Source organism: Ursus maritimus, unplaced genomic scaffold, assembly GCF_017311325.1.
Source record: "Ursus maritimus isolate PB19 unplaced genomic scaffold, ASM1731132v1 scaffold_10, whole genome shotgun sequence".
Lineage (NCBI taxonomy): Eukaryota > Metazoa > Chordata > Mammalia > Carnivora > Ursidae > Ursus > Ursus maritimus.
This window is the reverse complement of record NW_024423344.1, coordinates 30415912-30430934: the sequence shown is the minus strand read 5'-3', so window position 1 is coordinate 30430934 and position 15023 is coordinate 30415912. Positions and strand designations below refer to the sequence as shown.

The window sequence follows — 15023 nt, the reverse complement described above, 5'->3', positions numbered from 1 at the left end:
AGCATGAATGTCTTTAGACACTGTTGTAGCTACAGGCTGATTTTTTTTTAAATGCATTGTGACTCAAAATAATAAAAGCTGCCTTAAAAATAAGTCAAAGGAGGAACAAAGGTGAAGATACCCTCATAAACATTCTACCTTTAGGAAGGTTGGATTTTACCCTTTGGTAATCAAGAGTATAACATAAGGTGACTTTTTACAACAACACTGTCTTCCACTGTGGTCAGAAATAACTAATCCATAATACTTTCAATGTTCCTAAGAGTGTAACTGAGGCAGGGACACTATATTTTTTCATGCAAGATTAAACTATGATTCAGCAACTAAGGCAAGACAAGAACCCACAATTCATATATTACATATTAAAACATACCCTCATGACACCCCTAATATTAGACCATTTCTCAAAACCAGCAAGGTTTGAACTCCCTTATAATGAACAAAATACAGCATATATAAACTTTGACAATAAGGCTATTTCAAACAATAGTAATTCATAGATGGTGTCCTAAAGCGAGTTGATCAATACACTCTTTTCTCTCTAAATATGTTGCAGTAAGATCAAGCCATGCATTCATTTGTTAAGCTCTGTGAATTCTCATCAGTTCTGGGAACTACCAATTTTACCTATATTGATATTTGGCTCTAACTTAAAATGGAAAATCAATATTTTAGAGAAAGAAATGTGCCTTGCTCTTTAATATTTTTCCTCTTTCCCTCCCTCCCTCTCTCTCTCTTTCTCTCTCAATCTCTCTCATTCTCTCTCCTTTCAATGACCAAAAAATTTTCCCCAGGGTGATATAGTCCCAAATGCCAAGAACTGGTAATGTCTTGTCTAAAACACAGTGACAACGAACATCTGTTTGGCTATTATTTTTAAATCATTCACGGGATACCACCCAGTTCCTAAAGATCTGTCCATTTTGCCCACCGTTTGGTTGGTCCTTGTCAGCGGTATCTCTACTGGTAAGACAGCCCCAGAATTAAGGCTGTATGAAACACGATGGCACGTACTGTACATTTTTCCCGTCTCTGATTTTAAGCTGGGCACCTGGCTTCACAGAATAAAGTAATATTTCCCAGCCTATTAAGTCGAAGTAAGCAGAAGTAAAAGGTAAACATCCCAGGAGTGTTCTTAAAGGAGAATGCCCCTTTTCCTATTTCTTCTTCATATACCCTGAAATGAGAACATAGCAGCTAGATTGGAAGCAGCTGAATCACAAAGTAGAAGACATATATTGGTGATAAGGAGGCAAGGACCTAGAGCGAAACTACATCTCTGATGAACCAACTGGGGCACCACATCATCCCTTGGTTGCTTATTCCTGCCTTCCTACCTGTGAGAGAAATGTCAATCTCTACACTAATTAAACCATTGTTCTTTGAAGGTGTCAGTCACATGCAGCCAAATTATCCTAACTGATACAAACATAAAAGTTCAATGGGTATCTTTCCTTTATCTGGATACGTATGATGAGTACTCTTAAAAGAAGAACACATATTCCATTGTATTTGTCATTCGATTAAATGATCCTTTCTGCTCACCGCCTCTGAACTCTACTTAATACCTTAAAATATGTTCCTAAAATAATCAAAAACAAAAAAAAAACCTACACTTTTTTTAAAGAAAAGGAAATCTGTGTGATGCTGATAGCTCTATATGCCCATACTTTCAAAGCTACATGGAAACATACCAGTATTATTTAGTCTTACGAGCAACCCTCAATTCATCAAGTACATGCAGTCACAAATGCCTAGTCCAACCTAAACGTAACCCCACGTCTTCACAAATGCCAGTCATCCGGAAGACCTTTGCTTTTACTGTGTACATAAACCAGCTCCAGTCCTACGAGGCCCAGGAACAGCGAGATCCAAGGAATCCCTGCACTGCTTGCATTCCTCGTCACTGAACTCTCATCAGTTTCTTCCTTTTTTTCCCATAATTAAAACCTTTCTTTAGTTTTCTGGGGGGTGTTTCTGGTTTTATTATTTTTTTAAATTTTTTATCTGAGCATAGCTGACACACAATGTGACATTAGTTTCAGGTGTACAACATAGAGATTCAACATCTCTCTACGTTATGCGATGCTCGCCACAAGTGTAGCTACTATCCGTCACCACACAACGCTCCCACAACACCATCAACCATATTCCCTATGCAGTGCCTTTCATCCCTGTGATTTATTCACTGCGCCACTGGAAGCCTGTACCTCCTATTCCTCTCCACTCATCTTGCCCAGCTCCTTACTCCCCTTCCCTCTGATAACCATCAGATTGTTCTTTGTATTTATAGGTCTATTCAGTTTTTTGTTTATTTATTCATTTCTTTTGTTTTTTAGATTCCACGTATGAATGAAATCATATGGTATCTGTCTTTCACAGTGTGGCTTATTTCACTTAGCATAATACCTTCTAGGTCCATCCATGTTACCAGAAATGGCAAGACCGACCGCATCCTTTCTATGGCTGGGCAGTATCCCACTGTGCACATACACCACACCTTCTTCGCCCACATCTCCCAACAGACACCTAGGCTGCCTCCCTATCTTGACGATTGTAAGTAACGCTTCGATAAACATAGGGTGCATATATCTTTTCGAACTAGAATTTTTATTTTCTTTGGGTAAATAACTAGTAGTACAATTACTAGATCATTAACTTTGTTTCCATCGACAGACAGGGCTGTTGTGTGTGTTTCAGATCCAATTTCTGACAATAAACACCACAGAAATTTCTTACCACCCATCTTTTTCACTCTGGCCCCCTCTTTCTGTACAATTCTCCCATCTTTCTTGTCTTTTCCTCATCTTCCTAGTCCTGGGACACCACTTTGTTTTAGAATTCTCAAAAGACTGTCTTTAATTCCTATTACTTTGCAAATCAGGGTAACCTTCTTTGACATAATCCTCTATTACCAGCTAGGAATTAAGGATGGAAGGAAATGGGGGGAGGCCTATGGGTACTTTCACAATCAAAAGTTGCACTGGCAAGGAGAACAACAAATACAGACATGAGAGATATAACCTATATCTTCATTTATGAATAGATATCAAAAAATAAAAGTATCAATGTGTCTTAACTTTAAACCAGATTAAAGTTTAAATAGCTAAGGGGACTTTCTTCTAGGTAAGAAAAATCACTGTGAATGAAAAGGTCGCTATAAAATACCTATTCTCCAGACCTTCAGAGCACATTCTCCAGGATTCTGATTTTTCTTCTCTTTCCCATTCCATAAGCTCAAGCCCTCTACTTATAACACCACCAAGTTCTTCTCATTTCTAGGGCATTGCTTTTTCTGCTAAATTGCATTGCTTTCCAAACCACTTCATTGGAGTTTCTTTTCCAAATTCATTTTTGATCTCTTGTGCAAAAGGAACAGAAGTACTTTTGACAACATGTCTCTTGAATTAATTAATGATAAGGTTGCCTCGTTCCCTTGAGTAAGGGCATGACCAGACTACATTTGTTTTTCATGAGTAAAAGGATGCACTCATCGTAACTACTTCTTAAAATCCTCATATAGAGAACTAAGCCTCTTTCTTAAAATCCCAAGCATGAATTCCTTCAGAAGATATTGTCCTAGAATTTTGAGAAGGATTTCTGCATTTTTTCTGATAATCATCAATTGAACACTTTTTATCTCCTGCTATCACACTGGTCACTAGAGCTACTGAAAGATAAGATGATTTGATTTTGTACTCTGGAGGAGGGAGAAAGTGGAAACGAGATGTGATAAAGATATGATAAGGACCTATTTGAGTACAAAGAAGGGGCGCTTACCTTCATCAGGGAGGTACCACTGAAAGCTTCGTAACAGAGATATCTGAGTTGACTCTTGAAAGACAAAGGAAATAAAAGTTACATAGAAAACACCAAGGCTTAAAGGACACCTCATGCAAACCAAACAACATGAGCAACAATTTGAAGGCATCAAAACTTCTGTGCCAGTAGTTTAGAATTGTTGTAGCAGTAACTGTAAAGTGAGAAATGGAAAAAGATATGTTACACCTTACTCATGTGTTTAGTTACTTCTCTGTGTTTCTTCTGTCTTCCCCATTAACACTGTAAGAGGAAGAATTCTCTCTGCCCTTATTTCCTCAGCACCTAGAACAACATAGTTGCTCATTAATTGAGCACATAGGTGCTCAATAAATATTTAATGATTGAATGACTCTTAAGTATAGACAGAAGGAAAGGTCGTACAGCATAGGGACGAAGAACATGAGCTCTGTCCAAAAAACTTGTGCACACATACAAGGAGGCATGTCTAAGAATGTGCATGGCAGCACCACTGAAAACAACCACGTCCTGGATACAAGCCAACGCCCAGCAACTACAAAGCAGAGCAATCAAAGGTAGTATCTGCACAAAACGGTTTGTTACATAGTGTCGAAGTACAGTAACATAGGTGAGACTGCACAACAACATGTCTCAAAGAACTATGTGCATTATGACCACTTTTTGAAGTGAAAATCACCTAAAATAAAAGTGTATACCGTAGGGGAAAACAGATGATCACGTAAGTGTATACAAAAACAAAAGTAGGTTCAGAATGACAATAACTTCAGAGAAACGGGGAAGGGAAATAAAAGCATGAGTCATATTTTTAGGTTTAGATTATTGTCAAGGTCTTAAGAGTCATGTTTTGGGTGGCATTTTGGGGTATGATAACATTATTAAAAATACTGAACTATCCATGCATGGCAATGTTGAGAACGTGTCATAAAACAAACACGAAGCTGATTCTGTGCAACCAAGACCCAAAACAAGGAAAAGGAGGGAAAAGGGGTGATCCTGAGCTCCTGTGTTCTCCTGGAAGTGGGAACAGGGGCAGGGGTATTCCATGCTCTGGAATCAGGCCATCTGGGCTCAAATTCCAAACATGTAGTTTTCTAGCTGTGTGATCCTGGATAAATTCTTTAAAGACTTTGTGCCTCAGTTTCCTGAACTCTAAATGGAGGGAATAAAAACAATACCTTCATTTTAGGGCTGTTTTGAAATTAAATATATGTAAATGCATATGTCTACCACATAATGTTAAGTAAATGTTGTAATAAATCCAAAGAATAAATGAATACTGACTGTTAATAGTACAGGACCAGAAAGTAGAAGACCTTGCATATACGCTAAATAGTTTCTTCTTAACCTGTAAAGGCTTTGAGAACTCCAGAAAAAGTTTAAGTCAGGAGATAGTATGATTAGACTTTCATTTTAAACAGGTCCCTGTAACTGCAATATCATGGAGGAGTATAAGAATTAACAGGGAGGCCAATTAATGTAATATTATAATAGTTATGGAGAAATATGATGGAATCCTAATTTAAGGCAATAGTGGTGGAAAAGGAAAAGTGAGGACAGAAATGACAAAACAGTGAGGAAACAGAATCTTGGTGCACAGTTGTCTGTGGATGAGCTTGGAATGACTCCCAGAATTGAGGATTGTGGGATGAGTGAAGGCTGGCACTGTTCCCATGATAGGAAATACAGAAAAAATGGAGGTTTCCCGATCTAGATACTATTGACATTTTGGCATGAATAAACCCTATACATAGAGAAAGAGCAGATTTACAGGGGAAGATAATGAGCTCAGTGTTGAATATATTGGATATGTCAACTTTCAGATGCCTCTGGGGCATACAGGTGGTGCTATCTAATAAAGAATTAGATGTTAAGAGTATGATTCAGGACAGAACTCTGAATTTACAATATAGATTTGGACACTTAATTTATATACTGTAACTAAAGCCATGGGAGATAGAGTCCACCTATGGGGAGCATATGCAATTAAAGTACTGAAAATATACCAGTTCAGTGATGAGCAGAAGACGATACACTAGCAAATAGATAATTTCTTTTTTTCTTGTCTTATTGCACCTGCTAGGACCTCCACTGGAGTGTTTCATAGCAGAAAATAGCAAGCATTAATATGTTGTTCGCAAATATAATAAGAATGCTTCTAAAATGTTCACCACTTTGAATGGTACTTCTTTCAAAATGTTAGTGGATGTAATGACAAAGATTGCTAAAGAGCTCATTTCCAAGGAGATAAAAATTGGACCGAGGATACAGGTAGAGGAATAAGCTTGAACAAAGTGGCATACAAAGGCAAATGTACCTCTTTCTCCAACAACAGAGAAAAGGAAGTGGGGTTTTGATTGTTTTCTAATAATTACGTCCCTTTCTTCTGTATAAAATATATGAAGTATTTAACTTACTTAGACTAACTTTCATTGCTAGTATGCCAATAAAATCAGACCAGTATTCTGAGCTACACATTTACAGGTTTGGGGAATAGAAAGGAGTTTATGCCTACTAGTCTCATCTTTTTTTTTTTCCTGGTAGGTAATCTGGATGTAGACATCTTAATGGATCCAATGTGCCCCCCACAAAAGTCTAGCAACCCAAAGCTTCACATGATAAAGCTGAACAGGACTGACCCCATTAGGGAAAATGATCTTTATATATGATTTTGCTCCATGATTAAGTTAAATTCTGCTGTTACTAAAGACTTTAGAAACATTTGGAAATTCCCTCAGGTTGAGACAGAAGAATCCTCTCAGAAAGGCAGCGCCTGGGTGGCTCAGTTGGTTAAGCGTCTGCCTTCGGCTCAGGTCATGATCTCAGGGTCCTGGGATTGAGCCCCGCATTGGGCTCTCTGCTCAGGGGGGAGTCTGCTTCTCCCTCTCACTCTCCCTCTGTGCGTTCTCTCTCTCTCTCTAATAAATAAATAAATATCTTAAAGAAAAAAAGAAAGAACCCTCTCAGAAAAATGAAGATGCTGAAATAGAAAATCCAGAATGATGCAAGTCAGGGCTTGACAAACTACAGCTTGCAGACCCTATCTTTCTGTTTCTCTACAGCCCATAGGCCCTTGCACTGGCTAGCACTAGAGTCATAGCAACCAATCCCAGGCACCCACCCTGTGTCCCATGCTCCATCCCCACCTGCCTCCCCAGCCCACAGCTGACCCTTGCTGCTACCCAGAGCCAGCTCTTATTGCCCCTTGAATGTGAGGGGCTTTGCTGTTAGCGCTGGGGGATGGACCCTCAACCTAAGGGTCACCTCGCCACCAGGCCCCACCTCTTGAGCCAGTTGCTCTTCTTCTAGCAAACAGGTGCAAAGCCTACCCACCACCTGGGACAGCCCATTCAAGGCAAACAGCAGAGATTTTCTCCCTTGTTGTAGAAATGTCTTCAGTTTTGCCTCTTGATCCCACAGAGCCTAAAATGTTCACTAGCTCGCACAGAAAAAGTTTGCCAATCTCTGGAAATTTCTTGGACATTGAGTAAGGGGAGGAGCCAAGAATAAAAATTTCTTCCAAAGAAATTTGCATTCATTTGTCTAGCTAGGGAAAAATGTATCTTTTTCTTCCTAGGTAAACTGAATTACCAAATGTAAACAAGAAAACTTTGTTACAGTTAGGGTAATGCAGGTCGTCTTATCTGGAACACCCTGACATTTTAGGCCTAGTAAGTCCTATGCACTGAGGGATAGGAGGAGCATCCCTGACCCCTAACTTCTAGAGCAGGGAGCAACCACATGCCTCTCTCCAACAACCAAAATGTTTCCAGACATTGCCAAATGTCCTCTGGGATGGGACCAAAATCACCCCCCAGGTTGAGGACTACTAGAGTAATCAAAAGGTAATCAAATCCCCCAGACCTGGCTCTTCCTAGTCTATCAGTATTTTAACTTGGTATAAATTACTTCATCACTTCGGGGAAATTATTTTAACAGTATTCTTTCCCCAGTAAGCATAAGAATATTAATCGCTGGGACATCCGTATCAGAATCTTCCCCCCCACATGCACCCTCGGTGATGTGTACGGGGAGGGGAAGGGTAGTGGGGGACCGGATGGGAGGTAAAAAGGGCAGCACGTGAAAGCAGAGAGAGGAGGTGAGCACTCCAGCCAATGAGGGTGCTTCCCCCCTGAATGTGCTGGAAATACAGAAACCAGGAAAGGGGACCAAGCTAGGAACCAAGGAGTTGTTATCCTACAGGAGTCCAAAGATTTGCCAAAGACAAAGAGGCCAGAAGCATGGATTAAAGCAGGGATGCAGAGCCTGGACGACGATGGCAAGCACATCACATAAATGGGGAAACATCCAAGACAGTTGCTTTGAAAGACTTCACTGCCTATGGCTATTATTTGTAGCTGCCATATGGCATCTCAACGGCCTCGCAAAGCTGAAAGGGCCAGAGAGGATATTGACATAACTGATCTGATCTTATTGGCACTTTGGTCACAAAAGGAAAGAAAAGTCTTTATTCCATTAGCAATTCATAAGATGGAGGACACGGTGGGGCACCTGTATTAAAGGAAGCCAATGTTCGTTTCTGAAGCTTCAGGTTTCCCGACACTCACAAACCAGAAGGCCCACAGCCAGCTAAGACAGAGTCTGTGTAGAAAGGGGCTCTAACCCAAGAGGGACTGGAGGAAGAACAAGTTTAGAGGGCTAGCACCTTCCTGGAGCTTGGCTTCCTCATTGCTGCCGCCCCCTCAAACTCTTTGTTTCATCTCCCCTCTACTAGGTGCAAATCTGGCTTAGTGCCACCTCTCCTGCCCAGGAGCCTCCCCAGACAATCTCCTCCAGGCTCTGGCTGCTTCCGCCACTGTAGCCACGCCCTCAGCAGCAGGGAACGATGTACTGGATTACACAAGTGCTTCTGAGAGTAAATTTTTTTCTCTCTCTGTATTTTTCAGTGCTTTTTGTGTTCTGTCCCTCTTACTTTTATTAGAGTGCCTTGCTCCTACATCATTCCCCGCTGTGACCGGGACAGTTGTCTGCCGCGCGGCAGGTACTCGGTAAATGCGGCCCGCCTGCATGACCACTCAGACAAGGACTCCCATCCCCAGCATATTAATGACAAGATTTCTTTTGAGATGACATAGTTGTTGTGTTATATCTATGCTGGAGAGTCTTTGAGTCTCTGTTGGTCTCTGCCTCATTATCTCTTTTTCTAAAGGCTTTATCAGTCATACACACACAAGAATTCTAGCCATGTCTTTTCCCCTAGGAACGAGAATATGGACAAGAATAGCAAAATGAGATTCCAACTCAGAAAAGAACACAGAATTTTCCCTAAGAGAATCTAAAAGTGGTGGGGGGTTGAGGGTGGGGAGGAGGGGGGGTGGAATTCAATGAATTGGAGAGGAGTAAATTTAAAAGAAAGAGAGGGTGACAAATAGCAGAACAATAGCACTTCTTTTAATGGTTTGACCTTGAACACCCTGGATCAATTTGTGCTTGTCTTAATGAGAGACCATAGTCTTCCTGCCTCCTTGACAGCAATGGCTGTTGGTGTGAGCCATAAGTACACTACCTCAGTATGTTGGTATAATGAACAGCAATGACCATTCTCACCATTTAACCCTTAAAGTTCCCCCCAGAATAACAGTCTCGGGAAACGCTCCACAGTAAGTTAATTGGGAGAGCAGTGTGGGAAGCACCTTTTCCTCAAGAGGCATTCCACACACTAGCATTGCTAACTCTGTTATGTACTGCATGTCCCCACCTTGTTTTTCTTTGACCATGAGAGCCTTGCATCCTATCATCCACTCGGTTCCAGTCCATTGCCATGCTGAAAAATCACAGCTTGGCGTTTTAGGGTGAGGCCAGAGAAGGAACGGGAGGAGCAGCCAGAGGCTGCTGTCCAAATTATCTCCCTTCTAGTCCTATAATCTTACTAGGGAGCAAAGGAGCACCAGATGGGCCAGTCTCTCTCCCCCATAGCAGAAAGCTTTCATTAGCAGACACAGTGAGGAACAAAGAGAATGAAATGCACTTACTCCCTCCCTCTGCAACTTCTGGAGGATTCCAGAAGGCAGCCTAAGGCCAGCAGCAGGGCCATGTCCAGGACTGATCCAAGCAGGTAGCTGCTGGGATCTGGATGGAGCTTGGCAGCCACGAGGCTGTGTCAAGTCAAGAGAGAATCCTGAAAGATAAAGTAGGAAAGAGGGACACTGGGTCACTGTCCTTTCTGGTAAAAACAATGAGTGCAACAAACCAGCATGACCTCCCAAGCCAGGCAACTCACTGAGCTTCCTGTTGGTGCTTTTCATTCTGTTTGGAACGCTGTGAGTGACAGTTGCTGGATGAAAAAAGAAAAAGACAAGTCATGACACCTGTTCTTTTTCTTCCTCCTGTAATATCAGCTTCACATCCTGCAGAAAGGCCAGAAGTTATAGGATGACTCTCTGTACTGTCTGCTGTTAATGAGGCCTCCACTGACATTTCCCCGCTAGACAGTGAACAGGTAACGATCTCGATTCTGAGAAAGGAGAGGTGGGTCACACCTGGGGGCACCCCTGATTATTTCCAGCAGCCAAACCCTACCTTGGGGGGACCCTGGCCCTGGCAGGTATACTAATCATGGCCGGCTGGCTGGGATAAAAGGCCCTGGATTATTGGGGTGTTGGCCATGCCAGCCTCAGAGCTTTTCCCAGAAACTAATGTTAGGGATTTGAGAGTGAGCTGCCTGGCCAGCGAAAGGTGCAGGTTCTCCTGCGAAGCTCTTCAGCTGCCCACGGGGGTGTCCCAGCATTTGCTGACACTCCCTCATGCCATCTGTAGATGGGCTCTGCCTGGCTCCATCTAGAATCTCACCTGCTTGCAGAACAAAACACTGATGTTACCAAGACTGCTGTGTTTGGTTCCCCAAAGCTGTCCCCAGACAAAGGTCTCTGGGAAAAGTACACTTCAAAAACACTTCCTAGGATGACGGTGTTTGGGGGTGCTTGCCAGGCATGTTGATTTGCGTTGGTAGAGAGCATGACCCTTTTATCCTTCTCACCATCCCAACTTCCATACGCATCATCCCCAGAGGCTAATGTGTGCAGCTCTGCCCCAGCTCAAACGTTGCACATTTGTGTCACCCACGAACCAGCTCTCTTGTACGCTCCACATTCTGCTGTCCCTTTTTTTTTTTTCCTTTAGCTCAGTATAGCATTACATTCCGAGCAAATGCTACTTCCCTGACTATGATTGATCCCCACTTACTTCATCCTGAATGCAAAGTATTTGATTTCGAGTGTGGTTCATTCTGCTCGGTGAACTCATTATGAAGTCAAGCTGAACATCTCGCAGATGTGAAGCACCTCGTCTCTGAGGTTCAGCGATCTAATTTGGAATCTCATTATAGACCTTAGACTGGTGGTGGGCACAGGGGCAACTACCTGGCCGGTGTTCTCCTGCCCATCTCCTATCCCATAAAGAAACTGTCATTTCAATACCAGCACACCAGAATATTCCCCGTTTTGGAAAATAGCTTTATTTATCTCCCCACAAATGCCTCTTGGCACTGATGAGAGAGTAATACTTTGTAGGCTATTTTATTAAGCATCTCAGGAGGTCAGGTGCTGAAAGCGACAGCTCGCAGCTGCTGGCTTCCCATCTATTTGGGAGGCTTCTGGATGGATCGTATGTTACATTATGTTACATTTTCTAAAGTTCGCAGTGTGGTTGTCATTTTGCTAAGAATCTATATGCCAAGAACCTTTGTCTGGCACCGTAATGTAGTTTAACTCTGGGACAATCTGATTTCTGGTGTCTCTATGGTGGATGAAGAGAGAATGGGGTTGAAATAGAAAGTTAGCTCTATTTGCGGAGAGATGCATTGACTCTGAAAGATTGATGCATTCATTTTTTTCGCCTATTTGGTGCTTTCAAAACCAATGAGCATCCAAGGCCCAGTTCTGGCTACTAATGAAGCTTTTATTTCTCCACTTTCTATCTTAAAACTTCGGTTAAGAGAGAATATTTGCTTTTCCAATTCGTTGCCATTCCCCATAGAGCAGGCCTAGCCTTGAAGACAACTGGAACTTTGTTTCTCTGCTATCGAAAAGTACAGAGATTCTTGAATCACACAGAAGGGAAGGTGAGCGGAGAGTGTTTGCATAGATTAATAAATCGGGATGGGCTAATGCAGCCATGTCCCGCAACACGTACAGATGTTGGTCTTGCATTTTATATTCAGCAAAAACACAGGTTTTCCTAGCATCACACCCCACCTCCTTGACTTCTCAGTTTGATCTAGGAAAGGGGTCTGCGAACCACAGCCCACAAACTAAATCCATCCACTGCCTGTCTTTGTAAATAAAGTTGTTTGGAACAGAGTCACAAGTAATTCATTTCTGTCCGTTGCTCCTTTCGAGCCTCAAAGGAAGACGGGAGCAGTTGTGATAGAGACCATACAGTCCACAAAGCCTAAAATTTATTTTCTGGCCCTTTATGGGAAAAGATTTGTGACTCCTAGACTAGGAAAAGAAATATTACTGATTTTATTGAATTCGTGTTTAAAACAGCATGTATGCTGAAAATCATTTTTAGTGGGAGAACTGGGATTAGGATTACAATGAGCCTAGAATAGGAATCAGGTCCTGCTGGCCTTTCAAGAAGGCTTTCTAATCTTAGATCTCTGCTATTTCTACCCCAAAAGTTTTTTGAATAGATTGGTTAATTAATAGCAATAATCTGATACAATTTATTCATAGTCTGAATGGCTTTCAACTTGGAAAAGCTGCCTTTCCACTGACTTTTGATTTCCACTTATGGACTTGGAAACTAATTATTTCATTTTATTTTTATTGCATTACATTTTGATCACATTACTCAGGAAAGGTGGAATTAGGAATAAGTGATAGTAAAATTTTACAGCATATCCACCCCGTAAAATTGTCTCATTGCCTATCTCTCTCCCCTTTTGGTCCTCCGTTCTGATAGTGTACCTTCAGTTGTTATGACCCATTAGAATGTGCTGGCAGCTTCGGTGGTGGCTGACCATGAGGACTGGCACGCACCACACAGCACTTTGTGGTTGGGAGGATGCCAACCATTTATGACCATTGCCTCCCACATTCTACTTAAACACGAGTTACATGCATCCATTTGAGTATGGTTACAGTAAAGCAATGAGACTAGATGGAGGGATAAAGAAATACAGATAAGTAGATGGTAAGATAGATAGGGAGATACATAGACAGATAGACAGATGAGAGACACAAGACTAGGAGTTGAAAGACCCAGATTCAAGTTTTGCCTCTACACTTAACTCAGCCAAGTCAGCTAGCCTCCTAATAATAGTAATGTATTATGAGAATGTCATAAAATATTTTAAAGAGGAAATCTGATAATATATCTGAAGTACATTTAAGTGAAAAGTTTATAATTATAAACTTGTTGTGACAGGTCTAAAAATTACTTTTTACATTAAGTTCATAGCATTTTCCCCAGCTCAAGAAAGAGAACCCTCTGCGGAGAAAGGGCAATTCTCTTCCACTGCTGGTGGGAACTTGAGCTGGTGCAGCCACCCTGGAAAACAGTATGGAGGTTCTTCAAAAAGTTAAAAATAGAGCTACCCTATGACCCAGCAACTGCACTACTAGGTATTTACCCCGAAGACAGAAATGTAGTGATCCAAAGGGGCACCTGCACCCCAATGTTCATAGCAGCAATGTCCACAGTAGCCTAACTACAGAAAGACCCCAGATGTCCATCGACAGATGAATGGATAAAGAAGATGTGGTATAGATATATACAATGGAATATTACTCAGCCATCAGAAAGAATGACATCTTGCCATTTGCAATGACATGGATGGAAGTGGAGGGTACGATGCTAAGCAAAATCAGTCAGAGAAAGACAAATACCATATGATTTCACTCATATATGGAACTTAAGAGACAAAACAGAGGAGCATAGGAAGGGAGGGAAAAATAAAACAAGATGTAATCAGAGAGGGCGGCAAACCGTAAGAGACTCTTAACTATAGGAAACGAACTGAAGGATGCTGGAGGGGAGGTCGGTGGGAGGAAGGGGTAAATGTGTGATGGGCATTAGGGAAGGCACTTGTGATGAGCACTGGGTGTTATATGCAACGGATGAATCACTAAATTCTATCCCTGAAACTATTAATACACCATATGTTAACTAAATTGAATTTAAATTTTAAAAAATTAAGAGAAAGGAAAAGGGAAAGAAAAAGGAAAGAAAGAGAATCCTCCTGGCATTGCCCAGGCCAACCCTGTCCCTCCTCCCTGCTTACAAACAGGATGGAGCTTACGTAGCCAGACGAGGACAGGTCAATGTGCATTGTAAAGGAATGGTGGGGGAGCCAGAGAGAGGTGGGTAGGATGCTGGGTTGGGGAGCTGAAGTAATCTGGGAGCTGGAGAGCAGCTTCTAGTATGTGATAAAAACAGAAAGGAGAGAAATTAGGGTTTTAATAAGTGCTGCTCAGGACCGTGCATCTGACTATCCCGTCCTAGTCTGAAAAATGTAACAAATATTTGATATTTCAAAATTCAGGGGTTTCTGCAATTTCTTTCTTTTAACCGGAAAAGGCCAACCGGGATTAAATTTCATAGCTCATCCAGGCTTTTTTTTTTTTTTTTTAAGATTTATTTATTTACTTTAGAGAAAGAGAGAGAATGAGCTGGGAGAGGGGCAGAGGGGGAAAAATCCTCAAGCAGATTGCCTGCTGAGCGCAGAGCCCGCCATGGGGCTTGATCCCAGGACCCTAAGATCATGAACTGAGTTGAAATCAAAGGTCAAATGCTTAACCAACTGAGTCACCCAGGTGCTCCAGTTCATCTAGGCTTTTAAGGGTATACTATGCATTATCATTCTGACTCCCTGCTTTGTTACACAGCATCACTCTTACGTAGGCCTGAATTTATGCAAGTGGTGGCTCTAGGTGCTTTTAAGTTATATACTGAAGACTGTCTCATTTAAAAAGCCCTCCTCCAAAATCAGTTAGAAATGTCAATCATTTGTATTTGTCAGACAATGACAGAGCACCATTTCCAGTGAGTCCCAGTTAGAGTATTATTTCAGAGATTTTTAAATTCTCAGGGTGTAGGTTTATGGGGGGTGTGATGAGAGCATAGTTTGAAAGAAAAAAAAATTTATTTTCAACCTATTCTTTCAAAACAAACTAGGAAGTATTCAACATACATGTCCTTGTCCATAGGTGATACACAGAAGACAGAGCCAAGAATGAAAACTGAAAAAAAAAAAAAAAATA

At 41.5% G+C, this 15023-nt stretch overlaps 1 long non-coding RNA gene across 1 annotated transcript in view; it reads right to left on the bottom strand.

Annotated features, from left to right (window-relative positions):
• The window catches only part of LOC103677546, a 122437-nt gene that overhangs the window by 93312 nt on the left and 14102 nt on the right, over window positions 1-15023 (bottom strand). The window contains exon 2 of the long non-coding RNA XR_572435.2: window positions 3781-3834. This is a non-coding gene — a long non-coding RNA (uncharacterized LOC103677546). The remainder of the gene's footprint in view (window positions 1-3780; window positions 3835-15023) is intronic.